Raw genomic sequence first — 18,185 nt, 5'->3', positions numbered from 1 at the left:
GCCCACTCATTAGCAGACTGAGAGATCCCCGGGGCTTCGGGGGTCCCGGAGACAGCCTCATTGTACTGACAGGAAGCGACCCGCAAGCTGGGAGGAGGCTGTGAGTGTTCACTACCACCTGGAGTGGAGAATCTATTGAACAGCATCAGGAGTTCTCCCCCCCCCAGTTCTGGCCAGGAGTGCTAGTAACCTCAGGCAAATCAGAGAGAACTAATGAGAGACACCTCAGATCCATGTGCAGCGGGGGGTGGAGTAGAGACGCTCCATGACACTACACAGCCAGAGAACAAAGTAGTGTGAATAGAAACCAAGCAAGAATTGGCCTGCTGAGCCCCCCCATTGGCACGGTGTGTGCCCTCGAAAGCAGAACTTAAAGAGCTGGTGTGGTGGGTCCCTGGGGAAACCCGACAGGCCAATAGCGAGATTGTAAACCTTGCTGGGTAGGTGGCGGGAAATACCTAGGACTAGGGCCATTCTACTATCAAATTGGGAGACTTCGAGGTGCACAGATGGCAACAGGTAGGGGTCCAAAAACCAATGCGCAAAATAAACTTGCCAAATTCGCCTGGAATAAAACAGGAGATGACAGAGAAGTGCATCAAATGGACAAGCCTGAGGCGCAAAATACTCCCAAAGCAGGCCCGCAACCAACACTGCACGACATCATGGCGGCCATCAATGGAGCGCGCACTTCACTGGACTCAGTCACAGTGGAGGAATCACTCATAAGAGCGGTCTTTCGTAAATAGACAAAAGGGTCAAGGAACTCAAAATAACTACAACAGTGCTGCAAACTGACACTACCCAGCTTCAAACACAGGTGGCCGAACTACCGTATTGACAGGAGCGAATGGTGCAACAACTTGATGATTACGAAGCTCGGGCTTGGTGCAATAACGTACGAATTTTAGGTGTTCCGGAATGGGCGGAGGGGCTGGCGGCTGACCTATATGTGGAGGACTTGAGCACCACACATCTACAACCCAAGACCCTGTCACGGTACTTCTCGATACAGAGGGCACATTGGGTAGACCGAAACCTGGGGCCCCCCGAGACCCCTCATCGCCTGTGTCTTCAACTACAGGGACAGAGATATCATACTGCAAATGGTAAGATCCAGCCCGCCCCTACGAATTGATAATAGCGAGGTTGCCTTTTTTTATGGATTTCACAGCCAAAGTCCAGGCCCAACGCTGCAGCTTCCAAGTAGTGAAAAAGAGCTCCGAGCCCGTAAAGTGAAATACGCCATGCTCTTTCCGGCAAAACTCAGACTGGAATCAGACGGCAGGACATGGTTCTTCTCCTCGCCGGAGGAGGCGTGGGACTGGCTGGAGGTGTGGTGGAGGGTTGAGGGCCAGAGAAGGGACCGCAATGGAGAACCAAGACAGCAGAGAGGGAACCTGGACGATTCGTCAGGGAGTGGCTCCACGGTCAGAAACAAAAAGGAGACGGAGCCTGCATAAACATTGAAGATATGTAATGGCCGCTAGTAGATCTACAAAAGTGGAAGTATTACTGATTGGGTGAGACTGTTCCCATGATCTCTGTACACATGAGGGTGCAGGGGGATACGATGGTTCCATGCTTAGTTTGATCGCGCCTCCTAGAGAGATATACTCCCAGGGCACTTAATAAGTACAGGCAATGTATAGACCGCAAAAGGCAAGATGTAACGTGCAACTAGTGGGGATGGGGACAGACTAAACCAGTGTTCCTACAGGATTTCAGGGAAGGAGAGAGGCACTCTACCTAGTTGGGAGTGGGTAGTTTTACATCCACAGGCAGCGGGCAGGGAGGGGTTGTGAAGGAGGGGAGGAGGGTGGGGAGTTTCTTGTTTCAATGTTGGGTTGATTTGCAATGTGACAGCCATATATTGCTATGTACCGATGTTCTAGCTTTTTTTAGTAACAGGGGAACTACGCTGACGAGAGCCCCACAGGCACCGCCAATGGTGCATGTCATTTGTTCTTTATTATAAATTTACTGTAGTGCGAATTTTATTGTCTTGTATGATGGGGAATAAAAAGAAGCGATCCCTCTTTGTTCTCACCTGGAATGTAAATGGGATGGGGATAAAATAAAGAGGGGAATTGTTCATCAGTATTTGAAGAGGCACTCTCCAGACCTCATACTATTACAAGAGATGCACTTGGTGGGGCAAAAAAGCAAAGCCCTCACTAGATGGGGGTACAAACTCCTAGTGCATTCGGACTACACCACTGGCTCTAGGGGAACATGTATCCTGGTAAAAAAGAGTACACCTCGTATTGTCTATTGTACATTGACAGATCCGGGGGGACGGTTTGCGGTTTTGGAGGCCCAGTGGGAGGGGAGAGCACTTAACGTGATTTCATTATATCTGCCACCAGCTTTGGGTAAGACGGCCTTGGTAGAGCTTTGGAGCGTACTGACCGGCCTCCCAGTGGGCACCTTAATTAGGGGGGGTGACTATAACATGACAATGGATGACATGACTGATAGACACCCACAGCGGCCAGGAGCGAGACACAGCGGGCTCATGGCAGACTTCACCACAGCAATGGGGTTGACGGATATGGGGCGAGCACTGCAACCGATGAGCATACCCTATACGTATTTCTCTAATGCACACAACAGTCTATCCCGTATTGATTATTCTTTAACACATACAGCATCATTGGGTCGTTTTAAGCACCCCTAAGTCCTGCCAAGAGGTATTTCGGGTCACTCCCCAGTCACACTCTGGGAGCTACAACCACGTACCACACTCGTCCTCAACCTGTGGCTGCTGAAAATCGCCGACATAAAAAAGGAACTATGCACACAGACACGTAATTACTTCAAAGAAAATCTGGGTTCGGTGGACTCAGCGCAAACCATATGGGAGGCTTATAAAGTGGTCATACAGGGGCAGGCCATGTCCTTGAAGACGGGATATATTTCAAAGAAGCACCGAGCAATAGTTCAGATGGAAGAAGAACTCCAACAATTGGAATGTTCACATGCTAGTAGCTTATCGGATGACTCTCATCATCGATTGGCACTTAAACAAGATGAGTATAGACATAAGACTAGAGAACACATGATGGATAAACATCACAGTATTCAACACAGAATGTACAAACTGGGGGACAGGGCCGGTAAAACCCTAGCGTGGTTGGAGAAGCGAGAACAAGGTACAAGATGGGTGCCTAGGTTGACACTCCCTACTGGAGAGACATGCACTTACCCCAGGGATATAGCTGAGGCATTTGTGGACCACTTAGAGAAGATATACTCTCCGTCTACCACATTTAAGTTGATGGAGCAAGGTGATGAGCAAGATTTTGCTCAAACTTGCGAAGTTAATTTCTCATAATTTTAACAGAATTAATGAAGCATGTGGTGAAATGACTAATCAACCTAGTTTAAAAATGCATTCAACAGTACACGCAGGTTAATTAATGTGCTTTTATGTCGCAAACGCAAAGAAGAAATAATAAACTAACCTTGTCTATTGTCTTTGTCAGTTTTAAATGCGGCTATTTAACTAATGGCATGTGCTTATTTTATGTGCTTATGTTATGTCTTTTCTGTGATAAAAACGCATAAAAGAGTTCCTGCAATTCCTAAAGGAATGGTAGATATGATGCTGCTTATTCGTGCTACAGCTAGGTAACTTAATTAACAGGATTCATTAGTAAAGGGGGTGGGTAACAGAATGGGTTTCAATTCTTTTATTACTTGATGTCTTGTGTTTGTTTAATAATAGTTTCCGAAGTGAGGCCTAGAAGTGATTTGGCAGACAGAGACGCAGGTGAAAACTTGTCCAGAGTGATGTTTTGCACATGCGCAGCTGTGAAGACTTTTACTGCAGAAACACCACGTATTTTGGAAAAGCAGATATTCAGCTGAAATTTAATGTGCTCTTGGAGAAAAGCTCAAGGACTGGAACATGATATGTCTGCCAAGGCTAGGAAGCAAAAGTTATAACTCATGGAAGAGGGAAGGTTTTGTAATAAGGAACAATAGGGCTTATGTATAAGCCCGGGCCTGGTCAAGTAACGGACGTGAATAAACATTTTTACAGTGGTCTGACATGGCCCAGCCAATGAGAGGATCGGATTTACGAGAAAGAATGCAAAAGTTGTTAGTTTAGCTAGAAAGAAAGGTATAAAACCTGACCTTTGGAGTGGAGCAAAAACTCTTGCTGCTTGCCATTCCTGATTGACGTGACATGCTGTCGGACTTTTGGCGAACGTAAGGACAGCAGACTTTAAATGATGTTTTCCTTTCTAGGTAATGAGAGAATCAGACAGGGAAATAGTTTAGGGAATGGAAACCGTAATTCTGCTATTAATTCATATTTTGATCCTGCTTTGAAGATGTCAGATTATTAATTATTTTCCTCACTTAAATGCTGCTTTCTTGATTGCTTATAAAATAAAGATTTTAAACGTAAATGACTTTTCCTTATGAATAATAAAGTTAATAAAATTAGTTTTGAAACGACAAGCTGGTCTTGTTTATTCATAATTTAGTTACCATCAGTTGATTCTATCGCCTTTAGTGGTTTGACTATAAATGATAAATGTTTTTAACCATGGTGAAAACAGTTAAACTGCAGTTGTATATAATAATGTAAATAGTATAAGTGTAGATTTAATAATCAGGCCACATGATTCAGTCGCTCAAAAATTTGTTTCATTGGTGTTATGGGCCTTCATTTGTGTTTCATGATTAATGGTGAGTATTGAGGTAATAGGTAGCGTTATTGAGACAGTTTTTCAATAGGAGCGCTGGATCAATAACTTGGTAGCATAGGATGGTTACTATGGTAACTGACATGTTACATGGTAATTACATAGGATCGATGTTTAACATATGTTGAGTTCGTTAAGTTGTTATATGTAGTCGAAAGGTTTTTTCCAGCAGTGTGAAAATTCCTAGTTGTGCCGGCATGAGTAGTGTGACAGGTGAAGTTACACAATGCATTTGTTCTGTTTCAAAATAGTGGTATCACCGTATATCACTAGTGTTGTGGACGTACAGCAAAAGTTTAGTGATTTTACGTGTGTTAGGTAGAATGCATAGTGAGGATTGTTTATGAAATCGTAGCTTTCGAGTATAGGGACTTGGAGCCTGTTATAAAACTCACTGTGAAAAGAGTAGTAGAATTTATCCAAGCTTGAGTGAAGGGTAAGGAAGCGTCGTCTATCTTACTGGCGGGTGAGGATTTCTATTGGTGGGTACGAGTCCTACTAAAGATTTTATGTATACATGGTGAGGGATTTTTCCGTGTGAATGTGCGTAAATGATTTGTAATATATGATTGAGTTAAACTCTGAATTGTCTCTAAGGAGGTGTAAAATATCTCTGTATGTGCATTTAGAGAGAAACGAGTTCGTTATTACCTGCTAGAAGGATAGAGTAGCCTTACTTTATCGACGAATTTAAATATTCTGTGAAAATAGCGTCGTCTATTTAACGCGAAAAGGATACTTGAATGACTGAAAAAGCTATCACTTTGTTTAGCGAAACAGACAAATGGCTTGTTATCCATGTAGTTATTAACGGAATTCAATTGAAGGTTTTGTAAATATGGCGCTTTGAAAATATTTTGTAAAGGAGGTGTGAGTTTACAGAGCGGAGCGGAGCTTCTCTGTCTGAAGCTGCGGCGGCAGTATAGGTCACTAGTGTCGCGCTGTGATTGGCCAGCATACGTCACAGACTGCGCACAGATTGGTTCACGTGACTAGGACAAGCTTACAGCTGATTGGCTCTTCCTGAAAGCAGTAATTCTATTGGTTGAGCAGGACAGTGATGTAGACAAACCTGATTGGTTTGTTGGTGAGTTTCGTGCACGGATTGGTTGGTGTTGCGGAATAACAACTTCCTTGTTGTTGGATACTACGATCTTTAGCGAAGCAAGGGAAATTGTTTAAAAACATGGATTATTATTTCAAGAAAGAGAAAAAGAAGCTTTCATGGTTTCAGAAATTGAAAAATAAACTTAAACCTGACAAGAAAATTGCAACGCGAGATGGAAGATTAATTCATAAGTACAAAACACCTGCAGCGTATATGTTAGGTGAATATGGTTATCATACTTGTCTTTGGATTGAGAATTGGATGAAATATACAGAAAATGATGGTGTATTAGCATGGACAGAAGATGTATCTTTTAACATGGCAGTTTTGAAAAACTTAAGAGAAAAAAATGATGAAACTTGTACCAAAGCCTAGACCTACTCAATTTGAAGCTCTATTTGAATGGGAGGATGAAATGTTTGAATTACACCGAGAAAGTAGAGGAGTATCAAGGACTACAGGACTAGATCCAAATAGAGAAACACATCAGGATAGAATGTGTCGATGGAGAAGTGCAGACATGTGTGATGGTTTATACCCAGTGAGACTAATTGATGAGGTAACTGGACAAAAGAGTACTCAAAAGAAAAATAATATTAGTGAAGATATTGAGACGGAAGATGCAGTTTTAGAAGAAATTTATACTAGAATACCGCCACCTTATCAACCAGTTTGTACATGGGCTTCTCCTAGTGCTCCTCCAAGAGAAATTATTGATGAGTCGTCTCCTAAAACAAATTCGAATAATGGAAAAACACCTGAAAGAGTAGAAACAAGATGTAATTCAAGTATATCTGGAGAAAATAGAAATTATGCTGAAACCCCAGTCCGTAGAAATGAAACACCAGTACATGAGACTCCAGTTCAGAGAAATGTAACTCTAAATAGAAAAAGAACAGAAAGGTATGAGGAGTTACCGAGTACCTCAGAAAATATTCGTTCTACGAATGAATTAATACAGCAGTTAACTAAAAGCATGGAAGCAGTAACAGTACCAGTAACGATTGGGCCTGTTCTTCCAGTATTTGATCAAAAAGAAATTAGACATTCAGCTTTGACTATTCCACTAAATTCAGTAATACAGAAGTTGACTGAAAATTTTTATTCAGATCTGTCTGAAATACATCGAGAAAAATTAATGATGCCTGACTTAACTTTTAATCAAAGTGTGATAAGTAAAACTCCATCTGGTGCAGAATCAGACTCTGGAACTCCAGAAAAGAGTCCGAATAAAATAGATTTAACACAAACCCCTGAATGTAAATTACTTGATGTTGCAAAATTGAAAGCAGATTTGGAGGAATTAATAATTGGAACAATTGGAACTGACAGTTTAAAGCTATATCAGGATGATGAATTATTGTTTATTTGCAAAAGCATAACTTGGAAAACTAAAAACAAATATGATCAATTAGAAGAAATGGCTGCTGAATTAGAAGTAGATTTGAGTAAACAAAAGAATATGCAGAAATATTACAGGGTGGATTTCTCTGAAAAAGACATTGAGAATATGAATACCACAGGAAGAATCATTCATATAAAAGACTTAATTGTGGTTTTGAGAAAATGGGGTGATTTAGCTAAATGGAGAGTAAAATGGACCAAGAAAAGAGATGAAGACAGAACAAGTTTACCTTTTCCTGTCAGAGAAAAGAAAGAGGAAGTGGAAGTGGTAAACGAGTTACCAATGAGATAAATACCAGGAGGTGGGTATGTGCACGTCCCATGGAAAAGACAGGACATTTTAATGTTCACAAATGATTTCCCTCGATTAAGAGAAAAACCTGTAGAATGGTATCGACAGGTAGGCAGATTTGTGAAGGTTTCAAAAGTTTTATGGGTTGATCTTGATGGATTCTTAGACATAGTTGTCCCATCAGATCTTTGGGCAGAATGTAAAATTTCTATAGATTGGCCTAGAGAAGAACCTCCTCGACATGTAGTGACAGGTGCTCCTTCATCAGATGTAATGAAAGGGTACGAAAAGGTAATTGTGTGGTTGAAAAATAAGATTCCCCCAAAAGAGATAGATTGGGTTAAAATAGATAGAACAACTCAAGAGCCAAAAGAATCAGTACATTCATTTTATGAGAGACTACTGCTGGTATTTAAACAATACAGTGGTAATGAAAATTTAAGTGAAAAGGATATGAACCATTTTATATACAGGTTTGTATATGGCTGAAATTGGTGAAATGATTAGATCTGGAATAGTTGGTTGGCAATCATTTACAGTAGATGATATTTTGAGAAAAGCAAAATACTGCAGTGATGAATTAGATACAAAACAAAAGAAGCTAAAAGAAAAAGCTATGTGGGCACAGGTAAAAGTGGCTGAACAACAAATGGCAAATCTGGGAAATAAAAATGTTGATCAGAATCATCAAGGAAAATTTAAAGGTAATTGTAATAAGCCAAAATTGATGGGAAATATAGAAGAGCTAAAACAGACACTCCAATGTTTTAATTGTGGCGAAATTGGACACTGGAAGCGCGAGTGTAAGAATCCGTCCAGAAATTTAAAAAATGCATCATTAAATCCACAGATGCAGAATGAGATAAATCTGCAGCAACAGCTACAGCGACAGGTAGTGAATCAGCAAAGTCAGATACCACAACCGCCACTTCCAAACTGTGTAAATGTGCAGAGATACAGTGCAGAAACAGGATTCAGTGGAGGTGAACAGGCAAACAGATCGCCAAGAGTGAAAGTGTTGAATGTGTCACAACAATATTGGTTGAAAGAAGATGGTGGGAGTGAATCTGATGATTACTTCTGACGGTGCCTGAGAGAGGAGGAAGAGTGTGTGCTTGGAGCCACTCTTGAGGTAGATCTGTCTGGTCCATTTGTAAATGGTAAAGTGAATGATGTAGAAATTACTTTCCTAGTGGATACAGGTGCTACCCGTTCTACTGTTAGATCAGTGGAAATAGAAAACCTCCCTCTCTCTGGTGAAAAGATCCAAGTAGTAGGTGTAGCTAATCAGAAAATTAAAACAGATCTAACTGAACCAGTTGAAGTTGAAATAGGTAAATTTAAAGGCATGCATACATTTATAGTTTGTAATAGCAGTCCTGTAAATCTTTTAGGTAGGGATATCCTTTGTAAGATGAACTGTAAAATATATTGCTCACCGGATGGTATTGAGCTACAAATTCCAGAAGAAGATGGGCTTTACAGATTAACAATGTCAATGGTTGAGGCAGAGGAAAGTAAATTATTTCCTGTGTTTGATAAGAATATTCTTCCTGAAGAATTAAAAGACACAGTGAATGTTAAAATGTGGGATTTCACTGGAGATGAAATGGGTCTGATGAAAAATGAAGATCCAGTAAAAATATCAGTAAAACAAGGAGCAGATTATCCAAATATTCCACAGTATAAAATGAAAGCAGAAGTGATTGAAGGAGTAATTCCTGTGATAGACAAATTCATTAAACAAGGTGTTCTAAAAGAGATTGAGAGTAGTCCTTGTAATTCACCGATTATGGGAATTAAAAAGCCAAACTGTACTTTCAGGATTGTTCAAGACCTGAGAAAGGTTAGCAAAATTGCTGTTCCATGTTGCCCAATTGTACTAAACCCAGCAGAGATTTTATATCAGATTCCGCATGATGCAGAATGGTCCACGGTTATTGACTTATGTAATGCATTCTTTACTGTTACATTGCATCCAGAAAGCCAACAAATGTTCGCGTTCAGGTTCAAAGAGCGTATCTTAGCATGGTGTTGTATCCCTCAAGGGTATATTGAGAGTCCATCTATTTTTAATCAATTGCTCAAAAGATCCTTGGAGAATCTAGATATACCTGGAAAATCTACGTTAGTGCAATACATTGATGATCTCCTTGTGGCTGCAAAAACAAGAGATAATTGTGTAACAGATACCATTACTCTTTTAAATCATCTGGCAGAAGAGGGACATAAAGTATCTCCTGCAAAATTACAGTTTTGCATACAAGAAGTAAAATATCTTGGTCACAGAATTGCAAAAGGAGTCAGACAAGTGACAACAGAAAGAATAAAAATGATTCAAGCAATGCAACCTCCAAAACACAGAGACAGGTTAGAATGTTTCCGGGAATGGTTGGTTATTGTCGCCAATGGATTAGTGGATTTTCAGTAATTGCAAAACCACTGCAGAGACTGACAAAAGCAGACATAAAAGACCCGATTGGCCTAACAGATACTGAATTAGAGGCTTTTATACAGTTAAAAAGAGGTTTGTGTGAAGCTCCAGCATTGGGTATGCCTGACTACGAAAAAGAGTTTGAGCTGTATTGCAGTGTAACAGAAGGTTGAGCATTATCAGTTCTGATTCAGAGACATGGAAGAATGAGAAAGCCAATAGCATATTTCTCAGCTTTTCTTGACCCAGTTGCAAAAGCATTACCAGGTTGCTTAAAAGCAGTAGCTGCAACCAGTGTGAGTTTGGAACAAAGTGAAGGAATAATAATGGGATTTCCTGTAAAAGTATATGTACCACACTCAGTTGATCTCCTACTCACAAGAAGCAGAACACAACATTTGACAAACAGTAGGCTAACAAAATATGAAAAGGTTATCCTTGGCTCGGATAATGTCTCAATTGCGAGATGTGTGAATTTAAATCCTTCTACATTATTACCTGACACTTCTGAAACAGAAATCAGAGATGAGGCTGTTGATCATGAATGTCTGGATGTATCAGAATATTGCACAAAACCCAGACAGGACATAAAAGATGTCCCATTAGAAGAATCAGATTTTGTTTATTTTGTTGATGGTTCATGCTTAAGAACAGATGAAGGTGTTCTGAATGCAGCATATTCGGTTTGCACAGTTGCAGATGTGATTGAAGCCTCTTGTCTCAAAGGAATTCGTTCAGCTCAAGTAGCAGAATTGGTTGCTTTGATACGTGCATGTGAATTGGGAAAGGAGCAAAAAATAACTGTAGTGACTGATAGTCAATATGGTTATGGCGTAGTCCATGACTATGGTCAGCTCTGGTCTCAAAGAGGTTATTTAACTTCTGCAGGATCCCCAATAAGAAACGCACGGTTGATCAAAAGGCTGATCGAAGGAATTCATCTACCAGAAAAAATTGCAGTTGTGAAGTGTACAGCACACAAAAGAGGCGAGGATTACATAACAAAAGGAAATTCATATGCTGATGAAGTGGCAAAATTTTGTGCGAAAAATAATGTGTCAATCAATCGGGAAAAAGCAAATGAACATGTTTTGAACTCACTTATGCTAACATCTGTAGTTGAGACTTGGCAAGGAGTAAAACAGTTGCAAGATGAGACAGATGATGAAGAGAAAAACACATGGCTAAAAGCAGGCTGCAGACAGAGAGAAGAAGATGAGGTTTGGGTTTACAAAGATGACAGAGTAGTAATGCCAGACAGCATGATTTCTGACATGGCACGCATGTACCATGGTCCAGGACATATTGGCAGAGACTCAATGATTAGATTATTTAGACAAACATGGTACAATCCAAAATTCAGGATAGTTGCAGAATCCCTTTGCCAGAGGTGTCTTACCTGTCAATAAATCAACCCAAACAGAAAAACTGTTGTGAGCATGGGAACCATAGGACGGGAGGGTGGTCCTTTTACCAGATTACAGCTTGACTTCATTGACATGCCACCTCACAACAAATTAAGATATGTATTGGTGGTTGTCTGTTTGTTTTCAAGATGGGTGGAAGCATTTCCAACGCGCCGCAATGATTCAATTACTGTGGCAAAATTACTTTTGAGAGAAATCATACCAAGGTATGGATTTCCTGTGACGGTCGAGACAGATCGTGGTACACATTTTGAAAACAGATTGCTACAATTGGTTTGTGAAGCTCTAGACATAAAGCAGAAGTTGCACTGTGCTTACAGACCAGAAGCATCAGGTGTTGTTGAGCAAGTGAATGGTATAATAAAAAATAGGATAGCAAAGATGTGTTTAGCAACAGGAATGAAGTGGACAGACGCACTTCCACTTGTTTTGATGTCTTTGAGAAGCATTCCAGATAGAAAAACAGGTTTGAGCCCTCATGAAATTTTAATGGGCAGGGTCATGAGGCAAGCATTTGTTCCAGCTGATAAACTGTTGACCATTAATGATAGCATCATAATGGATTACTGTAAAAATCTATCTGATGTGGTGACTTCTGTGTTCCATCAGGTGGGAACTGAAGTGATCACTAAAGAGAAGGAACAAGCTCATGATCTGTTACCTGGTGACTGGGTGAGGACAAAAGTTCATTGAAGAAGAAACTGCCTAGTACCAAGGTGGCAGAAGGCAAGACAGGTGATACTAGTAACAACAAATGCAGTAAAGTGTAGGGGATTGAAGAGATGGATTCATGCTAGTCATACCATATGAGTCCCAACACCTGAGAATCCTGACGAAGGTGATACAACTGCTGATTCAGATTCGGAAGAAGAACCTGAAAGAAATCAAAATCCAGATCCTGAAGATCGACAAGAAGGTCGACATCTGGAAGATTCAATTGCGAATGAGGCATTGAATGAAGAAATCGTGATACAAGATTCTGAAGACAATGATGAAGATCTGCTAGATCATGAAGCAGAAAAAGAGGCTGAAGAAATAGTGATTCAAGATTAAGATCAGGAGGGTATTGAAAAGCAGATTGGAAGCTCTGGAAGCAGGGACAAAAATTCTGAAACTGGGAAGTTGGAAGTAATTGAAGAAGAAGAAGTTCCTAGTACCAGCTATAGGGATGATGTTCCTAACAGAGTGAAACTGCAGAGTAAAGAAGTTCCTGAACTTGGAAAAGAATCTGACAAAGTAAAACTGATTATCAATGAATCATCTGAAAACACGGAAAGCGAAACGGATGAAAGTGGAGATGAATCAAAGGTGAAAAGATCAAGGAAAATAGCTTGGAGAGTGGAATATAATTCACCCGAACCGAAAAAGAAATTATCAAGAAAGGGAGATAATTGGCCAAATGAAAACAAAGGCTTAAAGTTTAAATTAGCAAAGGAGCAGGTTAATGAGATTTCAAGTCAAAAAGAAGAAGTCTCAAATAAAGTTCAAGCAGGCAAAAGAATAGAAGTGATAAACAGCAGAGCAAAAAGAGTTATAAAACCGAATCAGAAGTACAAATCGCCTGAATGGACCTACATTATCATACCTCCGGTAGTAGAGGTAAATAGTCAAAGTAATTTTGATGATGCAAGTGATAATGATTGATTTTATTCATTAGGTGACACAAGGTTGAAGAAATTGTGTTAGGTGACACAAGGTCGAAGAAATTGGTTAGCTGGAAAACACATTGATGTATGACATAAGGTCAAAGAAAAGCTGTTAGAAAATAGAATTATTTGTTTAAAAAAAAAAGAGGGGTGTATATTAGTAATTTTTAATTTTTAATTTTTCTTTTAATTTTATTTTTAAGGTTCTTGTTTGTAAGTAAAGATGCCTTCCTATAATAATAATACAAGATGCTCAATTCTCAAGAGGTGCTGTAAATTGTCTTCAATATGTGTAATCTTGTTAATATTAGTTTGGTTAATTCTAGCTGTCATTTTTCCTTTTGGAATAGATAAAGAAACGTATAAAACTAATATGACTAGTAAAGTTGTGATTAATCATGTTAAAGCTGAAAAATCTGATAAAATCATTGTACACAGTCCAGAAATTCATCAAGATAGATCTGTAGGAGATTGTTCTAGTTATACCTTTTCTAGACTTTTCTCTGAATATGTTGAGGTGATGAATGCAAATATTGCTACATCTGTGTAAAATTACCTACTTCTGTGACTGAAGGTGTGACTTACAATATGCTTCCTCCTACTTATGGCATTACTTGTAGCGTAATAGCTAGCTTGTTTTATCAAACTGGTCGTTTGGAATACTATTATTCTGACTATGATGAAATGTTTGCAAATTTAAATGTTGTAGATAGCTTGAAGAAAGTGAAACATGCTAAACAGATGAGGGAATTTTTCTTAGTAACTAATGAACTCACTTATGAGTATGCTTTTAGAAATAATTTAACATGTAAATTGAGAGCAGAAGAAAAGTCATTCTTAAATTTGGTGGAAGAGAGAAGGGCAATCTATAAGCGAAATGAGGTGTTGAAACATACTAAGTCTAAATGTTGGCAAATGGAAGATGAAAAACTCAATGGTAGAATTGAGAATGTAGCAATTCACATAGATACACCTGTTAGTGGAAAGTTTTGTATTAGACGAGATAATACTTTGTTTGATAATTATTTTGTTGGTGCAAGTCAATGTGAAGACACTTATCGTATAACAGGGGGTTGGGGATTCAAAGGGGGCAAAGATCCAATTTTTTCTGGAATATATTTTGTGTGTGGGAACAAAGCTTATTATAATCTCCCCGACCACTGGTATGGCACATGCTATATAGGTTTAGTTTTTCCCAACATTTTTCATGTAGATAGAAATGCAAAAGGTTCATTTGAAATTAGCAGACACCTGAGCAGATTTAGAAGGGAAAGTTTTTCTGAAATAATGGGAGACATATTTGGTGCAATAATACCTATGGTGGGTATAACCCTGAATGCAGTTAAGATCAGGAAAATGTCTACAATCGTTGATAGATTGTCAACTGATACTGCAAATGGTTTTCAATTAGTGAATACAGAGCTTATTGCTTTAAGAACCATGGTAATGCAGGATCGTCTTGCTTTAGACATCCTGCTGGCAAAAGAAGGTGGAGTCTGTGGAATTTTACATGTTCAACATTGTTGTACACATGTCCCAGACAAAAGTAAGGATATAGAAATGTACATTAGAAACATAACAGAATTGCATGAAGAGGTAGAACCTTTAGAAGATGATAGTTTTTCAGAACGTTTGGGTAAAAGATTTGCAACAATCAAAGACTGGTTTCAAGAGATTGGTAGTTCAATCATAGGTAAAATAGTTTTCCCTCTAATAGTCATAGCTATAGTTATACTTTTGTTAAAAATTATTTGCATGATACACAAGAGAAGAAAACATGTAATGGAAAAGAAAAGAATGTACAAACTGAGAAAGGAGAAAGAAAAAGAAATAGAATTAGAAGAGTTTCGGAGAACTCAATATGAAAGTTGTAGAAAAGTAAATGAATCTAAACTTTAGAAATACTAATATTAAGAAAGTCCAAAACATGTTCAAGGATTGAAAATGTATAAATTTTCGGGTATAATTTGGTGATTTTAAAATCACCAGATGAGGGAGTTGATGGAGCAAGGTGATGAGCAAGATTTTGCTCAAACTTGCGAAGTTAATCTCTCATAATTTTAACAGAATTAATGAAGCATGTGGTGAAATGACTAATCAACCTAGTTTAAAAATGCATTCAACAGTACACGCGGGTTAATTAATGTGCTTTTATGTTGCAAACGCAAAGAAGAAATAATAAACTAACCTTGTCTATTGTCTTTGTCAGTATTAAATGCGGCTATTTAACTAATGGCATGTGCTTATTTTATGTGCTTATGTTGTGTCTTTTCTGTGATAAAAACACATAAAAAAGTTCCTGCAATTCCTAAAGGAATGGTAGATATGATGCTGCTTTTTCGTGCTACAGCTAGGTAACTTAATTAACAGGATTAATTAGTAAAGGGGGTGGGTAACAGAATGGGTTTCAATTAATATATTAATTGATGTCTTGTGTTTGTTTAATAATAGTTTCCGAAGTGAGGCCTAGAAGTGATTTGGCAGACAGAGACGCAGTCGAAAACATGTCCAGAGTGATGTTTTGCACATGCGCAGCTGTGAAGACTTTTACTGCAGAAACACCACGTATTTTGGAAAAGCAGATATTCAGCTGAAATTGAATCTGCTCTTGCAGAAAAGCTCAAGGACAGGAACATGATATGTCTGCCAAGGCTAGAAAGCAAAAGTTATAACTCATGGAAGAAAGTATCTTTTCTGAGGAAGTCGGAAGGTGTTGTAATAAGGAACAATAGGGCTTATGTATAAGCCCGGACCTGGTCAAGTAACGGACGTGAATAAACATTTTTACAGTGGTCTGACATGGCCCAGCCAATGAGAGGATCGGATTTACGAGAAAGAATGCAAAAGTTGTTAGTTTAGCTAGAAAGAAAGGTATAAAACCTGACCTTTGGAGTGGAGCAAAAACTCTTGCTGCTTGCCATTCCTGATTGACGTGACATGCTGTCGGACTTTTGGCGCACGTAAGGACAGCAGACTTTAAATGATTTTTTCCTTTCTAGGTGATGAGAGAATCAGACAGGGAAATAGTTTAGGGAATGGAAACCGTAATTCTGCTATTAATTCATGTTTTGATCCTGCTTTGAAGATGTCAGATTATTAATTCTTTTCCCCACTTAAATGCTGCTTTCTTGATTGCTTATAAAATAAAGATTTTAAACGTAAATGATTTTTCCTTATAAATAACAAAGTTAATAAAATTAGTTTTGAAACGACAAGCTGGTCTTGTTTATTCATGATTTAGTTGATTCTATCGCCTTTAGTGGTATGATTATAAATGATAAATGTTTTTAACCATGGTGAAAACAGTTAAACTGCAGTTGTATATAATAATGTAAATAGTATAAGTGTAGATTTAATAATCAGGCCACATGATTCAGTCGCTCAAAAATTTGTCTCATTGGTGTTATGGGCCTTCATTTGTGTTCCATGATTCATGGTGAGTATTGAGGTAATAGGTAGCGTTATTGAGACAGTTTTTCAATTGGAGCGCTGGATCAACGGCAAAAGATTCACATCAACTCCTCTTGGACAGTGACTTGCCGACACTCTCAGACTCAGATAGGGACACCCTCGATAAAGACCTGACAGATGAGGAGATCCAAAAGGCCATCAGTCAAATTCACCCAGGAGGAGCAATGGGGCCAAACAGAACTCCCATCGAGCTTCTAAAGATCACGGCCTCTCAAGTAGCGCCGCATTTATGGGTCATGTTTCATGAAACCTACGAGAAGGGACAACTGCCTGCAGATCAGCATCTAGCTACTATAGTTGTCATCCATAAGTCGGGGAAGCCTGAGGACAGTTGTAGCTCATAAAGACCTATCTTGTTGAATAATGTAGAGGTGAAAATCTTAGCGAAAGTCCTGGCCATTCGACTCGTTGCAGTTATTTCCTCCCTAGTGCACCCTGATCAATCAGGTTTTATGCCTGGGAGAAATACAGCACTTTATATCCGTCGCCTTCACAATGTGATGGCAAACAGGGAATGCCTAGACGAAGATGCTGTAGTGCTGTCGTTGGATGCTTCTATGACATTCGACTCAATAGAATGGCCATACTTATTTGAGGTTCTAGGGAGGGTGGGACTTGGCCCCAAATTTATCAGTTGGGTTAAACTATTATACACTACCATATAGGGGCAAGTAAGAGTCAATAATTACACATCTCGTCCATTCACGCTACGGAGGAGCACCAGACAGGGATGCCCTTTATCTCCACTGATATTCTCCCTCCTATTGGAACCCCTGGCTGCATGGGTACGGCGTGATGTACTGGTGCGGGAGCTGAAATGGGCAGAGGATCAGGAAGACCGAATATCCCTGTATGCTGACAACATACTATTGTATCTGGCCTCCCCCTATAAATCCATTCACGCTATCCTAAACATGTTCACAAACTTTGGGAAATATTGCCATCAATTGGAGTAAGTCGGTATTGTTCGTGCTATAAATTTAGGAATAGGATTATTTTCCTATCTATATAGAGCGTACCATACCTATTGGTGAACTCTACAGACAATGTATATGTCGATCTCGTGTCACTTGTGGCCCTCTTCTGATTATGTGGATACACTTAGCAGTCCATATTAGCCTGTCCTCTTGTTAAAAGTGTTGGCTTGACTAACTTTTTTGCCATCGCTTGCCGGATCTTGGACCTATTGGTCCTTTTTAATATGGTTAATAATCCCATTTTGTTCGTATATGTCTCAATCTACCATGCATGTTTTTGGACCTACTTGTCCTTTTAATAAGGTTTACAATTACATCTTGTCCTTATATGTCCTAATCCATCTTGACACCATTTTCCCCTCTTCATGTCTCCTCATGCGTGTAATTTGCTCTATTTACATTAGATCTTAAATATTGGATGTGCCCAACCTTATTCCAACGTGATCAAATTATCTATGGTCTGCCGTCATTATTTGTGGTTTCATTTTAGCAGAGCAACAGAGAACAACTTACCTAATTTCTGGTGGGTTATTTTAATTGTAAATATAGATTAAGATTTGGTTTATAACATGCCTACACCCTTTTTCCTCCTTTGTTTCTCTTGTTTAATCGATGTATTTCTGGTACAGGGTGTAGATTAATAATGTTATGTTATATTTTTCACTATATTTTTTCACTGTTTTTTTCTGGACTTGTTATGGAAAA

This window comes from Lissotriton helveticus, chromosome 1_1, assembly GCF_964261635.1.
Source record: "Lissotriton helveticus chromosome 1_1, aLisHel1.1, whole genome shotgun sequence".
NCBI classification, from domain to species: domain Eukaryota; kingdom Metazoa; phylum Chordata; class Amphibia; order Caudata; family Salamandridae; genus Lissotriton; species Lissotriton helveticus.
Note: the sequence above shows the minus strand (reverse complement) of the source record.